Source organism: Lactuca virosa, chromosome 4 (assembly GCF_052849685.1).
Source record: "Lactuca virosa cultivar CGN04683 chromosome 4, Lactuca_virosa_CGN04683_v6, whole genome shotgun sequence".
Classification (NCBI taxonomy): Eukaryota; Viridiplantae; Streptophyta; class Magnoliopsida; order Asterales; family Asteraceae; genus Lactuca; species Lactuca virosa.
The window spans coordinates 425,256,059-425,281,640 of record NC_136429.1 but is presented as its reverse complement, the minus strand read 5'-3'; positions in this window follow the sequence as shown (position 1 = coordinate 425,281,640).

Here is a 25,582-nt window from a genome sequence, read left to right as displayed (position 1 = left end):
TTTACGACACTGTCTATCATATTTGAAATAATTTCGGACCAACCTGTGAAGGTGAGCAATTTCACACTTGTTAGAAGCCATTAAAAATTATGAGAAAAATTGTAAACAAAGTAGAAAACATTTCCAAACTTCCAGAATTTACGGATCCAAATTTCGACTTACGATGATTTTTCTACAAATTTTCCAACAACTAGGTCGGAAAAGCCCAAAATCAGAAAAATGTGTATTTTCACAAAGATCAAGCCAAAAATGATATTTTTGACAAAAATGGGTTTACAATGTTATTTTTACCACAAACTAGTCAATAACACAAGTTTTGAACAAAATGGAGACTAAAGTGTTATTCTTACAAAAATTGGGCCTTAATTGTAAATTTTTGGCTTATTGGGCCAAGAACGTCATTTTTACAAAAAGTGGGCTTTTATGCTATTTTAGTGAATACTTGAACCAAAACCAACGATAAACTAACAAACGGATTAATTTGATCATTTTCTAGGTTATTGGGCCTTAGTGGCCCATTTTTATGTGTGATAGGTCTTGTATACTATTTATATGTTTATTGGGCCTCATTGACCCATTAACATGTGCGACGGACCTTGGATACTATTTGTGTGCGATTTGAGCCTGTAAATACCTTACATGTGAAATGGGCCTTAGTTGTCCTTTCATATATATATTTCGGGCCCATGTTATATAATCTCATTCCAATTGGGCCTTGAAATGATTTACATGTTTAGCGATGCCTTAGTGGTTTACTTACATGGTTCATTGGGTCTGGAATGAAATTATTCCTTTCTTCACGTAAATTCGATTAAGGATCTAGTGAGTTTTATCGGTTGACACCTATTAAGTGTTCGATCGTAGCCTGTAGTTATAACCAGAGTCTCTTGGAGGGAGAGCGGGGATTTGTGTATAGATCTATACGGGGATGACACCCCACACCTGAGCTGTTCGCTACAGTTAGACTAACTCAGTCTAGGGTGACGAAAACCTTATAATCAAAACCGGCGTCCAACAACGCCAAGACAGGTGAAATTGTCATTATTTAGTATGGCAATGACGGCTCACTTAGAGGAATTAACGTTATGAAGTTTACGGAAGACCATTCTCTTTTTTGGATTTCTCGGAAACATTCTCGTACTGGTACTCAACCTCGGGGGTTGGTATGGCAGCTTTCTCTTTTACAGACAACATCGGGTTGTCCTGAAACATTCTCTTTACATGCTCTTTACATTCTCTCTACATTCTCTTTACCCTTTTAGTCAAATAAACAATAACATACATGCATTAATACAAGATCTGACACAAACATACTAAACAGTTTGCAGAAAATATAGGATTTTCTGGTGGTTTCAAAGTAATACAAATCATTTTCACAAACATGCTTATGAACTCACCAACATTTTTATGTTGACCGTTTTCAAAATAACTTGTATTCTTAGGAAACCGTTGAAGCAGGATGAACGAAACAAACTAATGGATATTGTGTTATATTTTGTTTCATCATACTCTGACTATTTTGGCATGTAATATTCAAATACAATACTCGATGTAAACAATGAATGTTGTTATATTACATGTGTGATGATGATGATGTTATGTTTCAATTATATACTCTGTAATGATACTACAATGTTGAAAGTCACACCAAGCCCCCGGACGTTTCCGCCGTCTGGTTCGGGGGTGTGACATCTAGAGCTGACATCAACTAATTTTGAGGAGTCGTGCAATGAGAACTTATACACAAAGCAATAACAATTGTACATTTCAAGGAACATAAAGTTTCAAGCTATTTAATTGAAAGTTATTTATTTAAATTATGAGATTTTACTTGAGGGTGTTGTTGGATTAGTGTCTAGGCCCGTAACTATATTTGGTATGTACTTGACCCGGTTGTGCATGGTCCTTTTGGGTTGCCTTCACCAGAGCAACTTGATAGGATGATTTATGGAGAAAGAGAGGTTATTATGGTTTATTAATATATTATATGAATAATATATTAAAAGAGAAATCATATAGTTTAATTAATATTAGACAAGAATTAATTAAGAATTGATTCTATAGCTAAAAGACATTAATTAAATAAAAGGGACTAGAACTGTCAATTGTGTGATAGTTGAATATTGGACTGAGAATCCTTAGGGATTACGGCATGAACGAAATTAAGAGGAGTCTATCTTAATTTCGGCCATAAGGGCCTTATTCCAGAAGGTTCTCAAGTTACTTAGGGCCTAAGTCATCCAATTTGGGTTTTGACTGAAACCCTAGAAGCTCAAGTATAAATTGAACCCTAAAGGCATCAGATTTTGGCCACTGGAAACCCTACAGAGTTCATAGCCGAAATTGTGATCCCTTCCTCTCTCTCCAAATCATCCTCTTGCTTGTGGTGTTTGTAAGCCATTAGAGGTGTGGCATTTTTGACACTAAGCTCCAAGATTCGAAGATTCAAGCTATTCAAGAAAGGTAATCATCTAGATCTGATATATTATGTTAATTTCGAAATATGTATGTTAGGTCTAGGGTTTATAAGTCTTGGATGAATTGCATGTTCAATAGAGAAACTGTGATAACCCGAAAAAAAAATTTGCCTTGTAAAGTCAAGCCAATCAACCAAAAGTCAGACTTAAGTTCATTGCCTTGTAGCCTTGTTAAGGGTCATTCTAATGAGTTTTAAGCCAAGTACATCCAAGGAATGAGTAATAGGAAGTACCTGCTAGATTCACTGTACAACATTCAAGCCTTAAACACCACCAAAAGGAGTTCACGGCCATAACACATGATTTTACGGCCGTAAACTCAAGGCTGGCCGTAAACTCCCCCCTTAAGTCTCATTTCCTTCACTTTTCTTTCATTCTTACACTTTCAACTCAAAAAACATCCATTCTCTCTCAGGTATCATCAAGCCTTTCATCCTAGATCTTCAAAAACGTAAGTGTTCTTCCATCTTTGAGTTGTTATTTTTCTTAATCATGAATTATCCTTTGATTTCATCCACAGAAATGAACTCATTTGTCTAGATCTCCATAATCATCATCTTTCACCAAGAACACTAAGAACACACACTTGTTCTTGGTGGCCGTAAACTCCACAAAGGCCCTCAAAAGTGTGAGTATTTCATCTATCATCTAGTTTGACATGTTTAACACTAGATCATAGTCTTGAAACAACCACCTTAGCATAAACATCAAGAGTTTACGGCCATGGAATCTCCCTTGGCCGTAAACCCATGTTTTGGTCACATGTTGGCCGCAAACCCTTCTCATATCAAAGCATTAGACCTTGAACCCCTAATGGATGATAGATAGGACTTTAAAACACCATCTTGTGCATAATGTTCATGAGTTTACGGCGGTAAACTCCTTGCTTGTCCATAAACTCGTCCATCTTGGCCGTAAACACCTCAAAACCTTCTAAAAGGTTAGTTTTGCTTATCCTCTTGTTGAGCCATAGTCCCACAAGCTTCCCTATCATTCAATCACCCTCTTGTGCACATTTTACCATGAGTTTACGTCCGTAAACTCCATGGCCGTAAACTCCATGGCCGTAAACACCAATTGGTGGCCTTAAACATCCCTTTGATGAATCACATGTGATTCTAACACTTGATCCAAGTGTTTCTTAGTCCCTAAAGGTGTTTCCTTGCATGGGGTTGCTTCTAAACACTATATTCATGCCAAAATATGTCAACATATGTCATTTAGGACTCGTTTGTGTCTCGGGACTTCATTCGTGGAACTTCTCATCCTTACGCGTATATTCGTTTGAATCACCCACATAAGGTGAGTTCATACCCCTATAATGAATCTTTTAAACTGTTTTAAATGCTTTTAAGGGGGGGAATACAAGTTGAACACAATGATAATTATGTAAATGTTTGTTATAAACATCTTTCAAAAGATTACTTATGTCTTTTATAAGTGATCAAAACATTTCAAAAACTCTTTTTAAGTTATGTTACTTTATAGTTTATAAAACTACGTATTTAAAGTACAATCATAACTTAGTAGATAAATGAGTCTTTTCAATAACAGTTCAAGTAAACATGCTAGTAAACTATAGTAGGTATAGTTTAGGGGTTCAGTTCATACTAAATTCTAGAAAATACTATAAAGAGAAACAGGGAGGAAAATACAATACGCGATAACAGAAAGAACATACTAAGATACTATAACAGAACGAACATACTAAATGCTATAGCAGAAGGACAATACAGGATCTAATTATACCAATAATCACTAACTCATTGTTCTAAACAAAAGGTGATAGTAAATTGGGTATACATTATCATATAATATTAATGTGAATTTACACGGCCTAGCAATTTGTTTGCGGAAGTCGCGTTTGGTCCCCAGAGTCTCTTGCAGGGAGAGCGTATAGTATGGGTACTATCCATCACATTATGACCTTAATAAAACAAACATGTTTTAAGGTAATCAGTACGTCAGGATGTGAATTCAAAATACAACTGTGTACTTACATTTTCCCATTACTTTCATATTGTGACAGTTCCACTTGAAAGTTAATGCAAACTATTTTCGAGTTAAGATAGTTACAAACTAGGGAAAACTTACATCTTTTCAAACTACAAACAGAACATTCGAGTCTAGTACATTCAGTAGAAAGGGGCCTATAATGCTAACTTTATGATTCCTTAGTTTATACATCAGGGACATATATTAATCGGATCCGACAGGTAGTAAGATGTGTGCTTTCCGCTTCATTTCCTGTTCCTTGTTTGGTTGTGGGCTTAGAGCAGATTCACCCAGCCTACTATCTATTCGATCTTAGCTATATATATGTTCCATATACACCAAGTAATCATAAGGGGTACCAGGTATGGGTCGGGTCATAGGACACTAATACAATGCACAGTTTTCTAGTACAAAACATACTTTGCAAATAGAACATTTGGTATTCAAAACTAGAAACTTAACCAATAAAGGGTTTAATCCATTTTATTAAACCAGTATAACTTAAAGGACCTTAGGTGGTTAATTCTATAATACCTTAGTTTATACATCAGGGTTATATATAATTAATACCGGATAGGTAGTTAGATGTGTGCTCTCTGCCTCATTTCCTGTTCCTTGTTTGGTTGTGGGCTTAGGGAAGATTCACACAACTAACTATTTGTTCGATATTAGATTATATATAGCTAATATAAACTAAGTGATTATAGAAGGAACCACTGTGGTTACCATTTTATACTAAAAGAAATAACGGTTTTTTTAAAGAATCTTTTCATCAAATATAAAGAAACTATTACAGTTAACTCCGTGAGTACCAAGTGAATACGCAAGGGTTGTATACAACGATGATCTAACAAACAATGGGATGTGTGCCTTCCGCCTCATCTCCTGTTCCTTGTTTGGTTGCGAGCTTAGGGCAGATACACACAACCGATTGTTTGTTTACTCTGGGTTTTATATAACTTGTATTCATTTAGTACTCATAGAAAGGATTGTAGAGTCATTTTTACTTATCTTTCATCAAAGCAGGAAATATAGGATTTTCTGGAGGAACATGCGAACTTTTCTAAAAGAACACAAAACTTCTTAGAACTTTCATACAACTTACATACATCACTAAAATCTTATGAACTCACCAGCTTTAATTCTGATCTACGCTTTCCAAATAACTTGTATTCTCAAGAGACCAATAGACAGGTACGCGCACTGGGATTCATAAGATGGAGCAGTATAACTTCATGTCTTGTTTTGTTATTTACTTTGTAGTCTATGTTATGTGAACCACATATTTTGTAAACACCTTCTTTCTAATGAAATGGTTGTTTATTACTTTGATTACTATGATGCATGACTTGTGATACTAAACATGACGTCCTCCACCCCCGAACGTTTCCGCAATTCCGGTTTTGGGGTGTGACAGATTGGTATCACAGCATTGTTTATAGTGAACTAAGTATATCAACCGATAAAAGATATACAACTATAAATACAAAGGGGCCGAAGTGCTCTGGATAATAATATATTTTAAATATATAACAATACCGTATAAAAGTATACACACATGCTTATACATATATACATACTAGAACAAGTATCACAAGAAGAACAGAATAAAAGTATTTAAAGGTTGAACACTGCGGTCAAACCTGGACAGTTATGTAATCACAACTAGGATCAATATAGCCTGATCAACTATATTCATTCGAGATGTGACCGACATGTGTTTGGTAGTGATGTGGTATTGCAACAGTCTTAAAACTTACCCAACTCTATTCAAGGGAATTCTAGACCAGAACACAAAGTTAAAATACTATACGAGTATTTTAGGCACTATATAAATAACTTATGTGATAACTTAAAAGACCCTTACAGATAGGTCTATAATCTTGCAATGTATACTCCCAAGGTTTTATATTATTGAGATTTTATAGACTTAGAATTTGTGATCTACGCTTCACTACCTGTTCCTTGTGTGGTTGTGGTTTTGGAGTAGGATCACTTATTCGAAGGCCTATTTAATCTTAAATTATATACAACTTGTATACATTGTGCAATTATAGAAGGACTCTGTAAGGATCACCCCATAATGTTTCTTTTAAAACTCAAAGATTCTTTAGACACTTCCATTCTCTCACGACAAACCCAGATAGATGTAACCACTTCCTCATAGCGGTCAATAGAAGAGTCAAGGAGGAACAAGAGCAAGTTCATGAGAAGTTTTCAAAGAAGGATCAACCGAAGTAACCAAAAACGTCTTATGCGTCACACAAATAAATAATAATCTTGGTTAACTTAATGAGTTAGTGGAAACACTGCTCACATTATGTGTTAGGATTATTTTCTTTACATGCAACTCGTAACAGTTATTCAGGTCACATATATTCATTCGAGGATAGACACTTCTGATTCATAAAGTTTATTTGGTATAGACTCTTTTATGAATTGTTTCCAGAACCCTATGGAAGTCAGGACCCGATACACTCAGAACTAGGATAACCTTGTCTTTCAGCTTTCGGCTTATAAACCACTGCTATAGACTTATTCTATCTCATCTTTGTATTCTTTTAGCAAAGATGCCTCCTCGTCGATCAGCGAGACGCACTACTCCAATAACTCCAACTCAACCGCCACTACCTCTGCCACAATTCGATCGTGCTGCTCTCCAAGCAGAGATATCCTCCGCAGTGGCAATTGCTCTAGCTCACTTCGGCGAAGGTGGTACCTTCGGATCTGGTAGCGGTACCCATATAGCCAACCCCTGAGATTCTCACGGACACCCAAGGGAGTGTTTGTACAAGGATTTCCTGAACTGCAAACCAAATTCCTTTAATGGAAATGGTGGAGTCATCGCTCTGATGCGATGGTTCGAGAAAACAGATTCGGTCTTCGAAATCTGTTCGTGCCCAGAAGGGATATATATATATATATATATATATATATATATATATATATATATATATATGATTTATACTTTATTTTAATTCATAAATATGCTAATGGAAATTATAACTTGTTAATACGAACTCCATTTTTGACGTTCTTTACATCCACACGCAGCTATTGATGAGATCTATAACTTTCGTTTTGATTCTGTCGGCTAATTTTGATTTTATTTTTAAAGTTATATTTTAACAGGTTAGACTGTTCAAGTCCGTTAAAAATTCATAACTTTGTCATCCGACGTCCATTTTCGACTGTCTTTTTGTCGTTGAACTCCTATTAATGAGATCTTCAATTATCGTTTAGATTGTTTCGGCTAAAAATCGACCGATCTAAAATTCGATTTCTGAGTTGTATACCGCTTTGCTGAATTTTAGAAAAAACATAACTTTCTCTAATGAAGTTGGATTTAGACGTTATTTATATGCATGCTCTCGGTTTGACGACTACTATGACTTTCTTTTGGACCACTTAGGCTAAAAAGTTTTTTATCAAATATTTACCTCTTTCGATACGCAGAATCGTGCCGGTTTAATCGCGAAACTTTAACGGGTCGTAACTTCTTCATTATAAGTCGGATTTTATCGTTCCTTATATGTACGTAATCCTTGTGACATATACTATAACTTTGATTAAGATTATTTATCCTAGATAATCTTCTACCAAAAATTCATTTTTAACGCTTATTTTATCTTAATTGACTAGCCCGAATCTGCGGGTGCTACATCTATCAAACTCCTTGCTCAAGGTAGGTTGTACACCGACCCGACCATAAATAACATAAGCGCGCATTCCAGGTTTATATGTGGTATGGCTTATGTACGGTACTAACCTTAGCCGATGCATTTGACCTAAAGGGTTAAGTTGGTAGTTTTTGTTTAAGGGATGTTTAGAATTTTATTAAGTGTTCTCATGGTGGGTCAGATTATATATATAAATCTTATATACTATTGTTTTTAATGTTTGTATTATGATTAATTTTTGTTTTGTACTCCAAGACTACCAAGTACAGATGAGGGCTAGACAGGAAGCATCAGAGGACATGACCATTTTAGCAAAAATATCCAGCAACCGAAGCGCCCCTTCAAACCAGTTACCCCATACCGTAAGTTGTGAAGAAGTAGTGTAATTATTAATAATAATTTTATTAGGAGCTTGTTGCAATAGTTGTATTCCTCTATCGAGGATACGAGTTCTCTATAGCCACTTTAACTCTGATACCAATCTGTCACACCCCTGGTTCAGATGGCGGAACATGTCGGGCTGTGCGATGTAATTCATGGATCACAAACAATTGGATATATAGCACAAGTACAACAATAAATAAAAAATTAGATATATAGCACAAGTACAACAATAAATAAACAGTAATTATATTTCATCTTGAAGTTTGAATACAAGGTTCTTATAGATAGATATAAAGTACAGGGATTGCCTTAACAGTTAAGCAGATATAACAAAAACTAGTAAAACTAAGTTGCCCGAAATCCATGACCATTCCATAGTCTGAGATGCATGTTTAGTGTTTTCCTTAGAATACATGTAGTTTTGAGGGTCAACACAAAGGTTGGTGAGAATTACAGGTTTTCTGCTAACAACAGTATTGATACTTTTAAAACATTTAAAAGTGTTTTCTTTGTAAGTAAATCCATACATGAATATGAGTTTGTAAAGAATATTTTAAGAACTTTGGAAGCCAAAATAGTGTTTTGTACAAGTAAACCATACTTAAAATTGTTTTATAGTGAGAGAAACCAAGCCCATTGTTTGTAGACAGAGAAAGCGAATTCGAGTTAACATTTATAGTGAGTCGTGTAGTCGAGCTATGGGACAAGATATACTGGTAAAGTTATATGTATAGAGGTATACGAATAATTTTGTATGGATAAAAGTAGAGTATGTTCGATATATATAAGCATAACAGTGTATGATATTCATTTAAATAGGTGACAAATCTTATAGGAGTGTACATAAGTACATGTAAGAATCTAAGATAAAAGTTTTATAGCTTATATATATATATATATATATATATATATATATATATATATATATATATAAGTTGAAACTACAATGATGATATCGTTTTATGACACCCTTTTATGGCAAGTATTTTGATACATAAAATCATAACACTTTAGTAACAGGAAGATATATTTTTTTTATTAGTTGTAACATATTTATAACCACTATAATATATCTATATAAAATGTTTTGATTAGGTTATTTGTAAATAACATGTTACTTGATGAAATAACATTTTATAAACTTGATCTTATTTGTAAGTCAAAACAGGAAAATTAATCTAGTACAATGATTTTGTCCCTGTTTTAGAAATATTCTAGAATAATCGTCGGGAGTCAAAATTAAGATCTGTAAACTCTCAAGGATTAGGAATTGAGTCTACCTTGTTCCTGGTTTTTCCCAAGCATGATATGTGTCACACCCCGACCGACGGCGGAAAATGTCGAGGTTTCAACGTTAAAAACTGGATCACAGTCAACCACATATATTGAACGTTTAACTTACTTAAATTAATATATTACGGACGTTTTAATTTAGAAATAAAATTACATCATTTTAATTTAAACACACAACATTAATAGTAAAGTATGGCAAGTTTATCGCAAAAGAAAGGAAATATAATCTCCTTGGAACCGATGTTCTATCTCCGGCTCTTTAGTTACCTGAGAATACACATCTTTAAAATACGTCACCGAAAAATATTGGTGAGTTACACAGGTTTTGACTCCGTGAGTTCTATAAAAAGAAAATTTTATAAAACAAGGAATATTTAAACGAAATAGTTTGTGTAGAAATATAATCAACAATATTATTGATATGCTTCGTGTGAGATCAAATACTTGAAATCCGATACAAGTATTCATATTAATATACTTATAATGAAAAAGTAAGATTAACATATTTCGTGAAGTGAAATATTAAGTGTTTCTTTAAGTTGTGAATCCAAGTTTCTTTTCTTATTTGTTATAATATTTTAATAGAATTGTTGTTCATAATTTAGGGTTTTTGGTTGTTATGTTGTGAACTGTATTTAGAATATGTTACTATGTAGATGTTTTCTCAAATAATATGAATTTAGTTTTTTTTTAGTTGTGAATTTTAATGTTTAAATGTTTCACAAATTGTTTAGTTATATTAATGTTAGTTTTAACTATTATTAATAAGAAAATATAAGTTTTATGTTGTGAATACATGACTTTTTATTAATTTTAATATGGGAATACATGATTTTTATAAGTTTTAAGTTGGTTTTTAAATCTATCAGAATATATTTTTATGGAGCATACAAAGGTGTTTGATTAAACTGTGAATAAGAGTACTGAAATGCTTTATTAAACTGTGAATTTTTATGGTGCACACAAGGTGTTTAATGAAAATGTTTCGACAAATCAAGTATGTTTTTAAGCTGTGAATACTATGAATAAGAGTCCTAAAATGTTTTATTAAACTATGAGTTAAATTTATTAAATTGTTAATTGAATGTATTAAACTGTGAATTTAATGTATTAAAAAATGCATTGACTGTATTAAGTTGTTAATTTTTTTATGATTTTTTTTTTGTTTTGAAATATAAGTCGAAAGACATTATACACAAATATGTTTTTATCTAATTTTGAATAAAATATGTAAAATATAAAATGTGAATATTTATGTAAATAAACTTTGAAAGAAGCACTAGCGTATAATATTAGTTTTTATAATTATTTTGCATTAAACTCAAAATTAATGAATTATATGGTTTATTAAACTGTGAATATAATATTTAAGTTGTGAATCTATTATTTTATATACAGGTCGGATTTAGAAGGAATACTGGATGTTATGGTGGCACGGCTGGTTGGTGGTGGCATGTGGTAGTTGATGGTGTTAAAGTTTTCATTTGACTTATCTGAATATTTATATTCGTGTATAATGGATTGTATTAATTTATGAATTTTATGTATTAAACTGAGAATGAACTTAATTAAAGTGTGTATTTTATATAAATTTTGTTTTAAAGTACGAATGAATGTTTGCATGAAAATAATAGACCGTGAATTAGTGAATTAATATGTTTATTAAATTGTGAATATGATATTTTGAAGAGAGAAAATTAAAATTTTCAAGAAATAGTTTTATTTCTTTTATTAAATTTTTATATATTGGGCTGCAAAAATGAAATTGCATGTGTTAAAAAGTATTACCAAAGAAATAGGAGCCATAATGTTTTTTTCTCTTAAGCTATGAATACGGCTAGAAAAATACCACTAAATTTGGTGTTACTCCGGTGGCGGTCCGACGTTGGTCTCGCGGTGGTCCGGCGGCGGTCCGACGGTGGTCCAACGACAAATGACAACTATTGTAAACTAGGGAATGAAAAAGTTTGCTTAAAGTAACACCAATGTTTGATTTGTCCAAAATACCCATAATGAAAACATGTTAAAAAATGGTTCTTAGGGTTCTTAACCTTTTTGGATTCTCATTTGAACCACTCCCTATATATATATATATATATATATATATATATATATATATATATATATATATATATATATATATATATATATATATATATATATATATATATATATATATATATATATATATATAGAGAGAGAGAGAGAGAGAGAGAGAGAAAGAGAGAGAAAATCGGGTGAAGACTTTTTTTCGGTGAGGACACCATAAAAAAATTGAAAAAAAAATACAAATCATAAAATCGAGCATAGTACCATATATTGGAATTTTTTTTTGGATCATTAAAATTGAAGAATGAATTGTTTTTATAATCCGTGGTTCACTTTTTATGATCAATGATTCAATTTTAATGATCCATAATATTTTTTTCAATTTTTTCTCTCCGATATAGTACTATGCTCGATTTTATGATTTATATTTTTTATATTTTTTTTTTCAAATTTTTTAAGGTATCCTCACGAGTCCTTATCGAAAAAAGAGTCTTCAGCGGAACTGGACTATATATATATATATATATATATATATATATATATATATATATATATATATATATATATATATATATATATATATATATAAAAGGAAAACTGCAATAAAGTCCCTACATATTGGTCACATAATCGATTTAGTCCCTATATTTTTTTTTATTCAATTTAGTCCCAAATACCGGTAATCGTATTCAATTTAGCCCTTTGACCCAGTCAACAGGTCATCAAACTTTCAAAAATTACATTTTTGGCCTAGATTTCAAAATTTATTACAAATTTGGTACAAAATTTACACTTTTGGCCCATATTTTAAATTTTGTTACAATTTGGTCCAAACTTTACCCTTTTTTCTCAAATTTTATAATTTTATTATGAATTCATTCTAACTTTAGTTTTTTTTACAACTTTTTTTCTCAAAAAATTGTATCTAATATGTTTTTTATTATAAAATCATATTTATACAAAAAAAAACCATATTTTCACATAAAAATCTTATATTTTCTATATAAAAACTTTTTTGTATATGAAATATCTAGTTATAAAAATATGTATTTGTTAAGTATATAAATATATACAAATCCGTTTTTATGTATACAAACATGTATTTTACAAAAAAAATATATACAAACACCTGTCACCTTTATATATATATATATATATATATATATATATATATATATATATATATATATATATATATATATACTTAATAAATACCTATTTTTATGACTAGATATTTCATATACAAAAAAATTTAAAAAAAAAGTTTTTATATATAAAATATAAGATTTTTATGTGAAAGTACGTTTTTTTTGTATAAATATGATTTTATAAAGAAAAAACATATTAGAAACAATTCTTTGAGAAAAAAGTTGTAAAAAAACGAAAGTTAGGATAAATTCATAATAAAATTCTAAAATTTGATCAAAAAGGGTAAAATTTGGACCAAATTTGTAACAAAATTTAAAATCTGGGCCAAAAGTGTAAATTTTGGACCAAATTTGTAATAAATTTTGAAATCTGAGCCAAAAATGTAATTTTTGAAAGTTGGATGACTTGTTGACCGGGTCAAAGGGTTAAATTGAATACGATTACCGGTATTTGAGACTTGATTGAATAAAAAAAATATAGGGAGTAAATCGATTATGAGACCAAGATGTAGGGACTTTATTGCAGTTTTACCTAATATATATATATATATATATATATATATATATATATATATATATATATATATATATATATATATATATATATATATATATATATATATATATATATATATATATATATATATATATATATATATATAGACACACTTGTATATTGGACGCACACACACCGGATTATACCAAAACATCCACTTTCTTACCAAAAAAACACACCTCTTTTTTTCGTTTAAATTTTTTTTAGGTCACATTTTTTATCGAAAAAAAAAACCGAATATACTGTTGTTCTCGATTTTTCGTCCTCTTTCCACAAAGATCCATGTTGATATATGAAAAACAAATTTTTTTTCGAAAAAACCCACTTCATTTTGTTAGTTTTTTCAATATTTAAGTTTATTTTTATCAAAAAAAAAATTAATTATACCAAAAAAATTAATTTTTGTACTCTATTAATAAACATCAACTATGACTAAAAAAAAAAAAACCTCGATCAGTGTAGATTCACACTGTGAATCTAAACTGTAAATATTTCAATTTTTAACATTAACAATGTGAAAAAGCTCTATCAGTTCAGATTCGCATTGGGAATCTGACTTACTATTATGCACACTATGAATCTGAGAAGATTCACAATGTGAATCTGAACAGATTCACAATATGAATCTAAATAGGTTCACAATGTGAATCTGAACTGAAATATCGTTTTCTTTTCTTTTTTTGTAACATGATCATTAATCTATGTTTAAAAAGTAACAAAATGTATAAATTTTGATATATTTATTAATTTTTTTTTCTATAAAAAAAATAGATCTTAACTTTTTTCATCAAAGAAAATGAAGTGAGTTTTTTTCGAAAAAAAAGATCGTTTTTATATATAATCATGGATCTCTACGGAAAGAGGACGAAAAATTGTGAACAACGGTATATTCGGTTTTTTTTTCGATAAAAAACATGGCCTAAAAAAAATTTTAAACGAAAAAAAGTGGTGGGTTTTTTTTGTAAATGGTGGATTTTTAGTATAAACCGGTATGTGTGCGTCCAATGTAAAAGTGTACATCTATTTCCTTGGCCGTTGATCGTTATGATTTCCGACGCTCACGATTGGTTCCTTGGTTCATTGGTTAATTATGGTTCTCTATTGAACCTCACCCTATATATATATATATATATATATATATATATATATATATATATATATATATATATATATATATATATATATATATATATATATATATATATATATATATATATATGGATGAGATCGGTTGAGAACTCATAGTTTCCCGAGAACCCGAGAACTAAAGGTGGAGCGTTAGATCAAAATTAACTCACTAAGGGCATGATCGTCATCTTACCGATCTTATTTAATGTTCATTTTTTTGTTATTGGAAATATTAATAAAACGTTCTAAAATTAAAATAATAAATCAAATTTCGGATTTTTTCTAAATAATTTTTGATTTTTTTAAAAAAAATGAAGATTTTTTACTTTTTTCAGAAAACATGAATTTTTATAAAAAAACTGAAAAAAAAAATATTTTTTAAAAAATTTGCAATTTTCTTTTAAAACGACATTTTTAAAATAAAAAACTGCACTTTTTTCCAAAAAAACTGCAATTTTTTCAAAAAAAAAAACTACAACTTTTTTCAAAAAACTGCATTTTTTAAGAAGTAAATATTTAAAAATCAGTAAAATTAAAAAAAAACTAGAATATTTATAAAAAAAATCAAACTCTAATTCTTTTAACCAAAAACATCAACGTTTTAGGTGCATATATGCATATTTTTTATACTATAATATCCGTAAGTAAATCATAAAAAATCTCATTTTTATTAATCAATCTATAAACATAATAATACAAGAATTTTATTTGATACAAATTAAAATATAAAAAATAAAAAATGTTACAAAGATTCACAGTGTTGTCATTTCTTCATATCAAAATTTCCATATTTTCTTCAATTTATTACTTTTCACCTCTTCAATATTTTCCACAAATTCTTCAAAATCTACAATAATTTTTTTTAAAAAAAAAGTGATTAATGCAAGAACACTCACAAAAATGCACATGTATATATATATATATATATATATATATATATATATATATATATATATATATATATATATATATATATATATATATATATATATATATATATATCATGTAAGATTCACATGTGATTATATCATGTAAGATTCACATGTGATTATATAATGTGATATTCACATGTGATTGCATATTTTAAGATTCAAATGTGAAATTGACAAGAAAATTTTAAAAAATAATTAATGAAGAACACACACACACACAAAATGCATGTGTGCATATAGACGTAATTCATATGTGATTCATTTGTGATTTACATGTGAATCACATGTAATTCATATGTTATTCACTTGTGATTTACATGTGAATCACATGTAATTGATATGTGATTCACTTGTGATTTACATGTGAATTACATGTGATTTATATGTGAATTATATGTGAATCACATGTAATTCATATGTGATTCACTCGTGATTTACATGTGATTCATTTGTGAATTACATGTGAATCACATGTAATTAATATGTGATTCACTTGTGATTTACATGTGATTCATATGTGAATTATATAATTCATATGTGATTCAATTGTGATTTAGAAGTGATTAGTATGTGAATTATATTTGATTTACATGTGAATTATATATAATTCATATCTATCTTCATCAAATTGCCATGATAATATTTTAACACCTTTTCTAGTGTCACAACTGGCATTTTGCTAGAAATTCTATTCTCATGTAAACATCAGCCATTGTAAAAGCTTGTACTCTAAGTGAATACTATACTATATTCTCGTTCAAATACATCTCATATGTGCAAATAAGGGTTGGAAACCCTAGGAATCCCGACTCAAGTTCATTATGGACTAGGATTCTCTGAATTGGCCTAAATGCCCTAATTGGATTCTAAATGGACCCAATTCATAAATCTATAACATTTGGAACCATTTGGGCCTATGATGATTCATTCTAACCCTAATGGGCCTCATTGGGCCATAAATGAAATAATTAGCCCTAATGGGCCATAAACTCCACTTCTTTTATTCAAAAGGGGTCGTGAACCATCCTAAGGGCCCAATGGGCCGAAAAATATTATTGGGCCTATGAAATTCGATAAAAGCCATGGATTTGAGCCCAAAACTAATTCACCTTCACTCATTGAGCCCATTCTCGGCCCAATGGGTTTATTAAAAAAGAGAGAGAGAGAGAGAGAAAAGATCTTATGGTGCCACCTCAAGATTGCATGGTGGTCTTCCATGCTAAATATCCTCCAAGTAAACTCCAATCTCATGCATCAAGGCTCCATCACATCTAACCTCTTTCCTCTCTTTCTCTCTTTTCTTCCTATCGGCCAAACCACTCTCCTCACCACCTCATTTCTTTCAAAAATCACTTAAGAAACTCTCTCTAGAAAACCTCCTTACTCTTCAAAATTTTTGTGACTTGGTGAGTGTTTTCAAGAGTTTTTCATCAAGATCTTCACACTCTTGAACCACCTAAGTTCGAAATCTTCTTCCAAGGAAAGCTCTCAAGAACTCATCCTCCTTCGTCTAAATTTTCGAGTTTTGGTGTGTAGTTTCAAGAGGATCTTCACCTAGATCATCATCTTTTGTAAGTTTTTTCTTAGATCTATGATTTAACTTCTTGATCTCTTCAAAGGTCTCCTCTTACATCCATATATTTGTGGATCATGTTCTTAGAACCATCTAAGTTCAAGATCTACTCAAGAAAGCGCTAGGATCAAAAATCTTCTTCCACTTCTTCACCAAAACCGATCCATCACCCCAAGGTGAGTTCATACCCCATTGTTTTCGGTTTTTACTTTGTTTTGGGGGAGAATACAAGTTGTGTTGTGTAGATGTATGTGTGTATGCATGAATATGTGTGTTTTTCATGATTTATTTGGTGGTTATGTGTTATTTACTTCATAAATCTAAAAGTATGTTAAGAATATTAAGTTTATCACTTGGATCTACATGAAAACCTTGATAAAATTATGTGTTATCACATATAATACATGTAAACTAGTAGATATGGGATTTATACACTTAAAGTAGTAAAAATGAGTGTTGTGTTCCAAGATCTATAAACTAAACTCAAAAATCAGCCTTTCACAGGAAAGTTTTGGTCCAATATCGAACTGTTTTGACCACCTAAATGATAATATTTTTCAAAACAGTTTTACATGAAAAAAGTTCAGGTTTCTACCATTAAAATGACTATGCTCACGTTTTCATACGATTTTTCTACAGTTTTTGGCGAATTTTACGACACTGTCTATCATATTTGAAATAATTTCGGACCAACCTGTGAAGGTGAGCAATTTCACACTTGTTAGAAGCCATTAAAAATTATGAGAAAAATTGTAAACAAAGTAGAAAATATTTCCAAACTTCCAGAATTTACGGATCCAAATTTCGACTTACGATGATTTTTCTACAAATTTTCCAACAACTAGGTCGGAAAAGCCCAAAATCAGAAAAATGTGTATTTTCACAAAAATCAAGCCAAAAATGATATTTTTGACAAAAATGGGTTTACAATGTTATTTTTACCACAAACTAGTCAATAACACAAGTTTTGAACAAAATGGAGACTAAAGTGTTATTCTTACAAAAATTGGGCCTTAATTGTAAATTTTTGGCTTATTGGGCCAAGAACGTCATTTTTACAAAAAGTGGGCTTTTATGCTATTTTAGTGAATACTTGAACCAAAACCAACGATAAACTAACAAACGGATTAATTTGATCATTTTCTAGGTTATTGGGCCTTAGTGGCCCATTTTTATGTGTGATAGGTCTTGTATACTATTTATATGTTTATTGGGCCTCATTGACCCATTAACATGTGCGACGGACCTTGGATACTATTTGTGTGCTATTTGAGCCTGTAAATACCTTACATGTGAAATGGGCCTTAGTTGTCCTTTCATATATATATTTCGGGCCCATGTTATATAATCTCATTCCAATTGGGCCTTGAAATGATTTACATGTTTAGCGATGCCTTAGTGGTTTACTTACATGGTTCATTGGGTCTGGAATGAAATTATTCCTTTCTTCACGTAAATTCGATTAAGGATCTAGTGAGTTTTATCGGTTGACACCTATTAAGTGTTCGATCGTAGCCTGTAGTTATAACCAGAGTCTCTTGGAGGGAGAGCGGGGATTTGTGTATAGATCTATACGGGGATGACACCCCACACCTGAGCTGTTCGCTACAGTTAGACTAACTCAGTCTAGGGTGACGAAAACCTTATAATCAAAACCTTGTAATCAAAACCGGCGTCCAACAACGCCAAGACAGGTGAAATTGTCATTATTTAGTATGGCAATGACGGCTCACTTAGAGGAATTAACGTTATGAAGTTTACGGAAGACCATTCTCTTTTTTGGATTTCTCGGAAACATTCTCGTACTGGTACTCAACCTCGGGGGTTGGTATGGCAGCTTTCTCTTTTACAGACAACATCGGGTTGTCCTGAAACATTCTCTTTACATGCTCTTTACATTCTCTCTACATTCTCTTTACCCTTTTAGTCAAATAAACAATAACATACATGCATTAATACAAGATCTGACACAAACATACTAAACAGTTTGCAGAAAATATAGGATTTTCTGGTGGTTTCAAAGTTATACAAATCATTTTCACAAACATGCTTATGAACTCACCAACATTTTTATGTTGACCGTTTTCAAAATAACTTGTATTCTCAGGAAACCGTTGAAGCAGGATGAACGAAACAAACTAATGGATATTGTGTTATATTTTGTTTCATCATACTCTGACTATTTTGGCATGTAATATTCAAATACAATACTCGATGTAAACAATGAATGTTGTTATATTACATGTGTGATGATGATGATGTTATGTTTCAATTATATACTCTGTAATGATACTACAATGTTGAAAGTCACACCAAGCCCCCGGACGTTTCCGCCGTCTGGTTCGGGGGTGTGACATCTAGAGCTGACATCAACTAATTTTGAGGAGTCGTGCAATGAGAACTTATACACAAAGCAATAACAATTGTACATTTCAAGGAACATAAAGTTTCAAGCTATTTAATTGAAAGTTATTTATTTAAATTATGAGATTTTACTTGAGGGTGTTGTTGGATTAGTGTCTAGGCCCGTAACTATATTTGGTATGTACTTGACCCGGTTGTGCATGGTCCTTTTGGGTTGCCTTCACCAGAGCAACTTGATAGGATGATTTATGGAGAAAGAGAGGTTATTATGGTTTATTAATATATTATATGAATAATATATTAAAAGAGAAATCATATAGTTTAATTAATATTAGACAAGAATTAATTAAGAATTGATTCTATAGCTAAAAGACATTAATTAAATAAAAGGGACTAGAACTGTCAATTGTGTGATAGTTGAATATTGGACTGAGAATCCTTAGGGATTACGGCATGAACGAAATTAAGAGGAGTCTATCTTAATTTCGGCCATAAGGGCCTTATTCCAGAAGGTTCTCAAGTTACTTAGGGCCTAAGTCATCCAATTTGGGTTTTGACTGAAACCCTAGAAGCTCAAGTATAAATTGAACCCTAAAGGCATCAGATTTTGGCCACTGGAAACCCTACAGAGTTCATAGCCGAAATTGTGATCCCTTCCTCTCTCTCCAAATCATCCTCTTGCTTGTGGTGTTTGTAAGCCATTAGAGGTGTGGCATTTTTGACACTAAGCTCCAAGATTCGAAGATTCAAGCTATTCAAGAAAGGTAATCATCTAGATCTGATATATTATGTTAATTTCGAAATATGTATGTTAGGTCTAGGGTTTATAAGTCTTGGATGAATTGCATGTTCAATAGAGAAACTGTGATAACCCGAAAAAAAAATTTGCCTTGTAAAGTCAAGCCAATCAACCAAAAGTCAGACTTAAGTTCATTGCCTTGTAGCCTTGTTAAGGGTCATTCTAATGAGTTTTAAGCCAAGTACATCCAAGGAATGAGTAATAGGAAGTACCTGCTAGATTCACTGTACAACATTCAAGCCTTAAACACCACCAAAAGGAGTTCACGGCCATAACACATGAGTTTACGGCCGTAAACTCAAGGCTGGCCGTAAACTCCCCCCTTAAGTCTCATTTCCTTCACTTTTCTTTCATTCTTACACTTTCAACTCAAAAAACATCCATTCTCTCTCAGGTATCATCAAGCCTTTCATCCTAGATCTTCAAAAACGTAAGTGTTCTTCCATCTTTGAGTTGTTATTTTTCTTAATCATGAATTATCCTTTGATTTCATCCACAGAAATGAACTCATTTGTCTAGATCTCCATAATCATCATCTTTCACCAAGAACACTAAGAACACACACTTGTTCTTGGTGGCCGTAAACTCCACAAAGGCCCTCAAAAGTGTGAGTATTCCATCTATCATCTAGTTTGACATGTTTAACACTAGATCATAGTCTTGAAACAACCACCTTAGCATAAACATCAAGAGTTTACGGCCATGGAATCTCCCTTGGCCGTAAACCCATGTTTGGGTCACATGTTGGCCGCAAACCCTTCTCATATCAAAGCATTAGACCTTGAACCCCTGATGGATGATAGATAGGACTTTAAAACACCATCTTGTGCATAATGTTCATGAGTTTACGGCGGTAAACTCCTTGCTTGTCCATAAACTCGTCCATCTTGGCCGTAAACACCTCAAAACCTTCTAAAAGGTTAGTTTTGCTTATCCTCTTGTTGAGCCATAGTCCCACAAGCTTCCCTATCATTCAATCACCCTCTTGTGCACATTTTACCATGAGTTTACGTCCGTAAACTCCATGGCCGTAAACTCCATGGCCGTAAAACCATGGCCGTAAACACCAATTGGTGGCCTTAAACATCCCTTTGATGAATCACATGTGATTCTAACACTTGATCCAAGTGTTTCTTAGTCCCTAAAGGTGTTTCCTTGCATGGGGTTGCTTCTAAACACTATATTCATGCCAAAATATGTCAACATATGTCATTTAGGACTCGTTTGTGTCTCGGGACTTCATTCGTGGAACTTCTCATCCTTACGCGTATATTCGTTTGAATCACCTACATAAGGTGAGTTCATACCCCTATAATGAATCTTTTAAACTGTTTTAAATGCTTTTAAGGGGGGGAATACAAGTTGAACACAATGATAATTATGTAAATGTTTGTTATAAACATCTTTCAAAAGATTACTTATGTCTTTTATAAGTGATCAAAACATTTCAAAAACTCTTTTTAAGTTATGTTACTTTATAGTTTATAAAACTACGTATTTAAAGTACAATCATAACTTAGTAGATAAATGAGTCTTTTCAATAACAGTTCAAGTAAACATGCTAGTAAACTATAGTAGATATAGTTTAGGGGTTCAGTTCATACTAAATGCTAGAAAATACTATAAAGAGAAACAGGGAGGAAGATACAATACGCGATAACAGAAAGAACATACTAAGATACTATAACAGAACGAACATACTAAATGCTATAGCAGAAGGACAATACAGGATCTAATTATACCAATAATCACTAACTCATTGTTCTAAACAAAAGGTGATAGTAAATTGGGTATACATTATCATATAATATTAATGTGAATTTACACGGCCTAGCAATTTGTTTGCGGAAGTCGCGTTTGGTCCCCAGAGTCTCTTGCAGGGAGAGCGTATAGTATGGGTACTATCCATCACATTATGACCTTAATAAAACAAACATGTTTTAAGGTAATCAGTACGTCAGGATGTCAATTCAAAATACAACTGTGTACTTACATTTTCCCATTACTTTCATATTGTGACAGTTCCACTTGAAAGTTAATGCAAACTATTTTCGAGTTAAGATAGTTACAAACTAGGGAAAACTTACATCTTTTCAAACTACAAACAGAACATTCGAGTCTAGTACATTCAGTAGAAAGGGGCCTATAATGCTAACTTTATGATTCCTTAGTTTATACATCAGGGACATATATTAATCGGATCCGACAGGTAGTAGGATGTGTGCTTTCCGCTTCATTTCCTGTTCCTTGTTTGGTTGTGGGCTTAGAGCAGATTCACCCAGCCTACTATCTATTCGATCTTAGCTATATATATGTTCCATATACACCAAGTAATCATAAGGGGTACCAGGTATGGGTCGGGTCATAGGACACTAATACAATGCACAGTTTTCTAGTACAAAACATACTTTGCAAATAGAACATTTGGTATTCAAAACTAGAAACTTAACCAATAAAGGGTTTAATCCATTTTATTAAACCAGTATAACTTAAAGGACCTTAGGTGGTTAATTCTATAATACCTTAGTTTATACATCAGGGTTATATATAATTAATACCGGATAGGTAGTTAGATGTGTGCTCTCTGCCTCATTTCCTGTTCCTTGTTTGGTTGTGGGCTTAGGGAAGATTCACACAATTAACTATTTGTTCGATATTAGATTATATATAGCTAGTATAAACTAAGTGATTATAGAAGGAACCACTGTGGTTACCATTTTATACTAAAAGAAATAACGGTTTTTTTAAAGAATCTTTTCATCAAATATAAAGAAACTATTACAGTTAACTCCGTGAGTACCAAGTGAATACGCAAGGGTTGTATACAACGATGATCTAACAAACAATGGGATGTGTGCCTTCCGCCTCATCTCCTGTTCCTTGTTTGGTTGCGAGCTTAGGGCAGATACACACAACCGATTGTTTGTTTACTCTGGGTTTTATATAACTTGTATTCATTTAGTACTCATAGAAAGGATTGTAGAGTCATTTTTACTTATCTTTCATCAAAGCAGGAAATATAGGATTTTCTGGAGGAACATGCGAACTTTTCTAAAAGAACACAAAACTTCTTAGAACTTTCATACAACTTACATACATCACTAAAATCTTATGAACTCACCAGCTTTAATTCTGATCTACGCTTTCCAAATAACTTGTATTCTCAAGAGACCAATAGACAGGTACGCGCACTGGGATTCATAAGATGGAGCAGTATAACTTCATGTCTTGTTTTGTTATTTACTTTGTAGTCTATGTTATGTGAACCACATATTTTGTAAACACCTTCTTTCTAATGAAATGGTTGTTTATTACTTTGATTACTATGATGCATGACTTGTGATACTAAACATGACGTCCTCCACCCCCGAACGTTTCCGCAATTCCGGTTTTGGGGTGTGACAGATTGGTATCACAACATTGTTTATAGTGAACTAAGTATATCAACCGATAAAAGATATACAACTATAAATACAAAGGGGCCGAAGTGCTCTGGATAATAATATATTTTAAATATATAACAATACCGTATAAAAGTATACACACATGCTTATACATATATACATACTAGAACAAGTATCACAAGAAGAACAGAATAAAAGTATTTAAAGGTTGAACACTGCGGTCAAACCTGGACAGTTATGTAATCACAACTAGGATCAATATAGCCTGATCAACTATATTCATTCGAGATGTGACCGACATGTGTTTGGTAGTGATGTGGTATTGCAACAGTCTTAAAACTTACCCAACTCTATTCAAGGGAATTCTAGACCAGAACACAAAGTTAAAATACTATACGAGTATTTTAGGCACTATATAAATAACTTATGTGATAACTTAAAAGACCCTTACAGATAGGTCTATAATCTTGCAATGTATACTCCCAAGGTTTTATATTATTGAGATTTTATAGACTTAGAATTTGTGATCTACGCTTCACTACCTGTTCCTTGTGTGGTTGTGGTTTTGGAGTAGGATCACTTATTCGAAGGCCTATTTAATCTTAAATTATATACAACTTGTATACATTGTGCAATTATAGAAGGACTCTGTAAGGATCACCCCATAATGTTTCTTTTAAAACTCAAAGATTCTTTAGACACTTCCATTCTCACACGACAAACCCAGATAGATGTAACCACTTCCTCATAGCGGTCAATAGAAGAGTCAAGGAGGAACAAGAGCAAGTTCATGAGAAGTTTTCAAAGAAGGATCAACCGAAGTAACCAAAAACGTCTTATGCGTCACACAAATAAATAATAATCTTGGTTAACTTAATGAGTTAGTGGAAACACTGCTCACATTATGTGTTAGGATTATTTTCTTTACATGCAACTCGTAACAGTTATTCAGGTCACATATATTCATTCGAGGATAGCCACTTCTGATTCATAAAGTTTATTTGGTATAGTCTCTTTTATGAATTGTTTCCAGAACCCTATGGAAGTCAGGACCCGATACACTCAGAACTAGGATAACCTTGTCTTTTAGCTTTCGGCTTATAAACCACTGCTATAGACTTATTCTATCTCATCTTTGTATTCTTTTAGCAAAGATGCCTCCTCGTCGATCAGCGAGACGCACTACTCCAATAACTCCAACTCAACCGCCACTACCTCTGCCACAATTCGATCATGCTGCTCTCCAAGCAGAGATATCCTCCGCAGTGGCAATTGCTCTAGCTCACTTCGGCGAAGGTGGTACCTTCGGATCTGGTAGCGGTACCCATATAGCCAACCCCTGAGATTCTCACGGACACCCAAGGGAGTGTTTGTACAAGGATTTCCTGAACTGCAAACCAAATTCCTTTAATGGAAATGGTGGAGTCATCGCTCTGATACGATGGTTCGAGAAAACAGATTCGGTCTTCGAAATCTGTTCGTGCCCAGAAGGGAGCAAAGTGAAGTTTGCTGCTTGCACTTTCTCCGACAGCGCCCTGACATGGTGGAACAGCCATGTTAAGTTACTGACCCTATCAGTGGCTAACTCAATAGTTTGTGAAAACCTAAAAGAGTTGATGCTGGAAGAATACCGCCCGAGGGGCGAAGTTCAAAAAATGGAACAAGAACTGTCGGTGCACACTATGGTCGGCTCAGACATAGTGACCTATACTGACAGGTTCAGCGACCTAGCAGCACTATGCCCCGGGATGGTTATCCCGGAGAGCAAGAAGATAGAAAGATACATCTGGGTTCTAACTG